This window comes from Triticum dicoccoides, chromosome 2A, assembly GCF_002162155.2.
Source record: "Triticum dicoccoides isolate Atlit2015 ecotype Zavitan chromosome 2A, WEW_v2.0, whole genome shotgun sequence".
NCBI classification, from domain to species: domain Eukaryota; kingdom Viridiplantae; phylum Streptophyta; class Magnoliopsida; order Poales; family Poaceae; genus Triticum; species Triticum dicoccoides.
Genome location: NC_041382.1, coordinates 512401312 through 512408611, shown reverse-complemented (window position 1 = coordinate 512408611; position 7300 = coordinate 512401312).

Genomic DNA, 7300 nt, shown 5'->3' with positions numbered 1-7300 from the left:
GAAACTCCGACAAGCAATACTGCAAGATCCATCGCACCAAAGGCCATGATCTCCAGAACTGCCGACAGGTTGAGCTCCTTGCTGAGAAGTAGAGGGCTGAATATGAGAGGTGGGACAAGGAGAAAGGCCAGGACGGTGTTGAGGGGCCCGGCAAGAAGCGTAACGGCCATGCGGGCCGTCGCGGCAAAGATAAATAGCAGGAGAGGCCCGCCCGGGGCCGTGATAAAAAGCCAGAAGACGATGATCACGAAGAGGACGATGAGTCTGGTGACCAAGAACTTCAGAAAGCTACCGAGGCCATGTGCGCCGATGGCGGCGCCTCGCTGCATACCTCTCACCGCTAGCTTAAATAGTGGGCGCGTGAGATTACAGCGGCGGAACCGTCGTTTGATGCCCAAAGGCCGCTGAAGTGGTCCAGCACACCTATCATTTTTGACACTGAGGACCACCCTGATCGCACTACTGTAGTCGGGTGCTTGCCATTGTTGGTTTCACCAACAATACGCAACCTCAAGGTGACAAAGATGTTAGTCGATGGCGGGGCCGGTCTGAACTTAATCTTGCCTGCCGTGATCGAGAAATTGCAGATTCCTAATGAAGACCTCAAAGAGACGGGCACGTTTCAGGGGGTCAACCCGGGAAGAAGTCAACCAAAGGGAAAGGTCACGTTGCCCGTGACTTTTGGGAGTGATCTCAACTACAGGACAGAAAGGATTGTGTTCGACGTTGCCAAGATCCCCTTGCCTTACAACGGGATCCTTGGCCGCCCAGCGCTGGCCAAGTTCATGGCGGCGTCACATTACGCCTACAACACCCTGAAGATGCCAGGGCCTGTGACGATCATCACTGTCCCGTTAGACAAGAAGGATGCGCTAATTTGCGCTGACCAACTCTACCAACAAGCAGTTGCAGCAGCCGCCACTGCTAAGGCGCTTACTCCTGCCGCTGGAGCCCCGGGAAGGTGAAAGAAGAAGACCAGTGAGACCTCAGGCACCCACTCCGGCAAGCGCACCTCTTCGGAGTGTAGCGCTCCCATCGAGGACGTGCCAGAGAGCTCTGCCGACAGAAACAAGAAGTCCAGGGCCACACCGCCGGGAACCAAGAAGGTTTCTGTCAAGGAGGACGGCACGGGAGGAGCTTTTACCATAAGCTCCAGCCTTGACGACAAATAGGAAGACGCGCTCGTCACTTTCCTGCAGGCGAATGTCGATGTGTTTGCATGGCAAGCATCCGACATCCCCGGCGTTCCCAGGGAGGTGATTGAGCACCACCTTGCTATCTATCCTCATGCGCGGCCCGTCAAGCAGAAGGTCAGAAAGCAAGCTTTGGAACGACAAGAGTTCATCACAGAGGAGATCCGGAAACTGGAAGCAGCGGGTTTGGTAAGAGGAGTGCTCCATCCAATGTGGTTGGCCAATCCGGTGATAGTGCGCAAGGTAAATGGGAAGTGGAGGCTGTGTATTGATTACACAGATATTAATAAGGCTTGTCCCAAAGACCCCTTCTTGTTGCCGCGCATCGACCAGATTGTTGACTCCACAGCTGGGTGTGATCTGTTGTCATTCCTCGATGCCTACTCCGGCTACCACCAGATCTTCATGACAAGGGAAGATGAAGAGAAAACGGCATTCATCACCCCATGTGGTACGTATTGCTTTATACGGATGCCTTTCGGGTTGAAGAGTCTTGGTTCAACGTTTGCAAGGGCGGTCCAGATTGGTTTTGAACCCCAGCTCCATAGAAATATGGAAGCTTATATGGATGATATAGTGGTCAAAACCAAGAACAGGGCAACCCTCATATCAGATTTACAAGAAACATTTGCAAACCTACGCAAGATCAATCTCAAGCTAAACCCTGAGAAGTGCGTCTTTGGCGTCCCGTCTAGCAAGCTTCTCAGGTTCTTTGTGTCATAGCGTGGGATAGAGGCCAATCCAGACAAGATCAAAGCTATAGAGCAGATTGAAGCGCCCAAGCGAGTCAAGGATGTGTGTCGGCTTGCTGGTTGCGTTGCCGCCATGAGCAGGTTCATTTCCAAGTCCGCCGAGCGCGCCCTTCCCTTTTTCAAGATTTTGAAAAAGGCGGGCTCGATGGAGTGGACGCCAGAAGCCGAAGCAGCATTGCAAGATTTGAAGAGGTACCTCTCCTCCGCGCCAATACTAGTTGCGCCTAGGCCACAGGAACCGTTGTTGCTGTACATGGCGGCAACGAACCAGGTGGTCAGCGCCGCACTAGTGGCACAGAGAGAAAATGATGATGAGGTAATAGCAGCGACAGAGCTCGATGCCACCGATGCCGAGACGACACAGCCAATTGAAGTGTCGCCGAAGAAGAAAATGATGCAGCACCCAGTCTACTTTGTTAGTTCCCTCCTACAGGGGGCTAGATCGAGGTACTCTGGTGTGCAGAAACTGCTCTTCGGACTTCTTATGGCCTCGAGGAAGTTGCGTCACTACTTCCAGGCGCACGAAATCACTGTCATCACTCGCCTCCCTCTGCAACTGATATTGCACAATCCAGACGCAACGGGAAGGATCCTGGAGTGGGCACTGGAACTGTCTAGCTTTGGCCTCAAGTTTGAGAGTACCTTGACAATTCAAAGCCGAGTCCTGGCGGAGTTCGTTGCAGAATGGACCGCGACGCCTTACGAAGAAACCCAAGAGACTGCTCTCCCCGGCATGGAGGCAAGTTGCGACTGGATCATGTACTTTGATGGAGCTTTCTCCTTACAGGGCGTCGGGGCTGGCGTACTGCTTGTCGCGTCCACCGGAGAGCACCTCAAGTACGTGATCCAGATGCACTTCCCCAGGGAGGTGTCAACAAACAATACGGCTGAGTACGAAGCACTGCTTGCCGGTCTTAGGATCGCGCCGGACCTCGGAATCAAGAAACTCATCGTTAGAGGCGACTCACAACTTGTCGTCAAGCAAGTCAACAAGGATTACCAGAGCCTGTTGATGAAGGCCTACGTCGATGAAGTGAGAAAGCTGGAAGAGCGTTTTGACGGTATATAGGCAGAATACGTTCCCCGAGCGGAGAATGATATCGCTGATTACCTGTCAAAACGTGCTGCCCTCAAGCTACCTGTGGAACCAGGTACCTTTGTGCTTCAGCTAACTCAGCCATCCGTTGATCCATCAACTGAGCAGAACAAGAGGAGAAAATCAGGGCACGGCAAGTACTTTCCAGCCGAGCTCCCCGGAGCCGCCGGCAAGGATGTTGCCGGAGACACTGAGCCCGCCACGGGATGGCTAGCTCCGACAGAGCATCAAGCTCTTGCCATGGAGACAACCGCTCCGATAGCGGAGGAAATGCCTTTAGTCCTCGCCGTCGAGCCCCAGGCTCCAGCGTGGGCACAGCATACCGTCTGATTCCTCCAAACAGGGGAACTTCCTGAGGAGCAGGAAGAAGCGGAAAAAGTAGCCCGTCGCTCTACTATGTACCAGTTCGTCGATGAAGTCCTGTACAGAAAGAGGCCGAACGGCGTGAAATTGAAGTGTATCCCTCGAGAGGAAGGACTGGGGCTGTTGCCGGAGATACATGGAGGCATATGTGGATCCCACATCGGGTCAAGGGCCCTTGACGGGAAAGCGTTTCGGCAAGGCTTGTTATGGCCCACCGCCCTCCAGGATTCGACGACACTAGTCACCAGGTGTGAAGCGTGTCAGTTCCATTGAAAGAAGCGTCATCAGCCAGCTCAAGCCCTTCAAACCATTCCTCTCTCCTGGCCTTTCTCGGTCTGGGGGCTCGACATACTGGGCCCTTTCCCCCGCGCTGTCGGGGGCTTTGAGTACTTGTACGTTGCAATCGACAAGTTCACAAAGTGGCCAGAAGTGGAAGCAGTGAGGAAGGTCACATCACAGTCAGCCGTCAAGTTCTTCAAAGGACTGGTGTGCCGTTTTGGTGTACCTAATAGGGTTATCACCGACAACGGCATGCAGTTCACAAGCCACACCTTCATGCAATATATTCAAGACCTCGGCAGCAAGGTCTGTTTCGCTTTCGTTGCTCACCCACGAAGCAATGGTCAAGCTGAGAGGGAAAATGCTGAAGTACTGCGAGGCCAGAGGACAAAGACCTTTGACAGACTGCACAAGAGTGGAAGGCACTGGATTGATGAATTGCCGGTGGTTCTTTGGTCAATCAGAACGACACCAAATCGAGCCACCGGCCAGACACCCTTTGCCCTGGTATACGGGGTAGAAGCAGTTCTCCCCATGGAACTCATATACGGGTCACCTCGAGTACTCGCTTATGACGAGCTTGAGCAAGAGAAATTGCGGCAAGATGACGCAACGCTCCTCGAGGAAGATCGTCTTCGGGCGGTTGTGAGAGCAGCGCGCTACCAGTAAGCCTTGCGCCGCTACCATAGCCGCAAGGTTCATGCCCGAAGCTTTGAGGAAGGCGACCTTGTTCTTCGGCGCGTTCAATTGGCCAAGAATTCCAACAAGTTGACGCCAAAGTGGGAAGGCCCTTATCGGGTAATACGAGTCACCAAGCCCGGTGCAGTCCGTCTGGAGACCGAAGATGCCATTCCGGTGAGTAACTCCTGGAACATTGAGCATCTTCGCAAGTTTTACCCGTGAGGCGCGGCTTGCCGGGCCCCCCAGCAAGCCACCTTTTGTATGAGCCTTGCCTATGACGCATGTAACCCTCTGTACAAAGCCAGGTGCAGACCCTGAGCATAAATAAATGAAGCGTTGGCGCCCTAAGTTATAGCATGCATGCTAGGTCGAGTCTCGTCCTTGGTTAGGGTTGATAGTGCTTAGCGGCGACTAACCCCTAGCTTAGAGGTCGAGTGTGCGTCTCTTTGTCTTTCTTTTGTCTTCTTTGGTTCACAGGACACACAGATATCCGTGCCGAACCACTTGGGGAGAAAAAACAAAGAGGAACAGACCAGCATCTAGCCCCCGACAAGCCAGTATTGCCAGGGGTTGCAAGAGCAAAGATTCACCCACGGCGAACCAGGGTTGCCGGGGACTGCAGCTTCAGATAAGTTCTTCATCCCTTATCATGCATTCCATTATGGACTGAGGTATGTGAAACCTCGTTTTCCCCTAAGCTACCATGCTCCCATAACTCTAGGCCCTAGGGCTCATTCCTGGGGCCAAGTTTGTTCGTAGTCGCGGCAGCGAAAGGATGAAACAAGGAGCCTGAACCCGCCTCATCCCTGCCTCCGCCAAAGGCGTGAGGAAGGTCGAGCGAAGTGGGGAGACGGCAAGGCCTGTTGCCGGGGAAGGAAATGTTTATCTTGAAGATATCAAGGATTTACTCCTTGTTGTGGGTTCCACCCGCAAACGAATGACCCGGCAAGCATCCCTTTTTCATTAAAAAAACATTCCACTTAGGTACAGTCCATAGGGAATGAAAAACATGAATGATTGGATTACAAGTTTTAAATTCAACAAAGGCCCGAAGGCTTACAAACTAAAAAAAGATAAGGTGCCCGTAATCCCTTTCTTGTCCCTCTCCTCAGGAGACGGGTCAAGGAGGCGAAAGGGACAAAAGGAGCGCCTAGGCGAGCTACGGGTGGCAGAAGACACCAAGAGAACATCTTGGTGGCCATCCAAAGGCTGGATGGTGATGGCGGCGCCGGAAGCAGAGCTCGAAGACAAGGCGGCAGGACATCAGCACGCGTCGAAGGCGTCGGTGCCCGCGTACTTCGACTTGACGGCCTTGCCGCCCACCCTCTTCCTCTTCCGCAGCCTCCCAACGCCAGCCGCCCAAGGAGACGACCCTGAGAAGTTCAAGGAGCCGGCGACACGGATGATGGGGTCGCCGGTGCCGCATGGAGTGGCACCCGACACCTAGTCGGACCCGTCATCCTGCCGCCTACTACCCTCATCGTCGTTGCCGCTGTCCTCCTCGTCACTCCCGCACGAGGAGGAGTCTTCACTATTAGAAGAGCTCTCCACGCAGCACCTTGCACGGGTCCCAAAGCACCCGAAGACCTCGACGGAGAGAAGGCCACCCTCCATCAGCTTAAAATGGAGAGTGAGCCCCTCCGTCAAGCGGTGGATATGAGCAAATGTCTTCCATCCCTGACAAAGATACATCACGTGAGGGGCGGGGAAGTCGACGCGGACCCGCGTGCCACTGATCCTGTAGCCCCTCACACTACAGGAAACAGGTAATTCGCCGTCTGTGGATCACAGACGGCAAAGACCTAATTCTAGACGGCAAAGACTTTGCCGTCAGGAAGCAGACGGCAAAGTCAGACGGCAAAGATAAATCGGCAAAGAATACTTTGCCATCTACTATTTGTCGGGATGACGGCGAAGAGTTTGCCGTCTGTCAATATGGTTTGCCGTCAGCAGACTAGCTAGACGGCAAAATATGCCAACAGACGGAGCGGTCGCGTTGACGGACGGCGTCAAGTACTTTGCTGTCAGTTACGCTATGTCTTTGCTGTCTTCCTTGTATGCCCAGACGGCAAAGCAAAGATTTTTTTAATAAAAAAATATCTAATATGTACACAATATCCATACACAATGCACATGTGGACTGAAGAAACGTACGCGGTGAAGGAAACATACGAACAAGGAACTGCTTAAATGCTTATACATATGCGATGGTTACACTTTACATGAAGGAACTCCACATAGAAAAACAACAAATGAGTCCTTCTTTCTTGCAAGAAGAACCTTACAAAAAATTGTAAAAAGCAATCGAGTCTTCGTCTTCTCCTGGGCAAGGCAGGGCCGGCGGTGTGGCTGGGTGCGGCGGTGCTGACATGGCGAGGCAGGGAGGTCCGGCGGGGTCATCGGCATCAAATCCGGCGATGGCTGCTCGACCTCGACCGGATCTGCAGGGTCGTGCGCGACATTAGGAGCTCGGGCGGCGGCAGCGTGAAGGACCTCCATGGCCAGCTCCTGCGGAAGAGAGAACTTCGTGTGAGAGGGAAATAAATGAGGAAAGGGAGAAGAGCTCCGGCCGCGGTGTATGGTGGCCGGTCGGTGGGAGTCCGTGGTCGACGGGCGGCGGACGCGGACGGACGCTTCTGGTGGAGGTGGCGACGGGAGGCCGGCGCGGCGGAGGCAAGGGGAGACGGGCCGACCGCGCCTGGGCGACGGGGCACCCAGCCGGCATAGTGGAGGCGATGGGCGACAGGCCAGCGCGCCGGAGGCGACTGGAGGCGGGGCCGACCGCGCTGGACGGGCACCGGGCCGGCACAGCGGAGCCGACGGGCGATGGAGGGGATGGCTGGACCAGAAGCGGCTGGAGGGGGAGCCGGCCATGCCGGTGGCGAGTAGAGGCGGGGCCGCTGCCTCCCTGCTCGCCTGCGCCGGCCATGGATGTG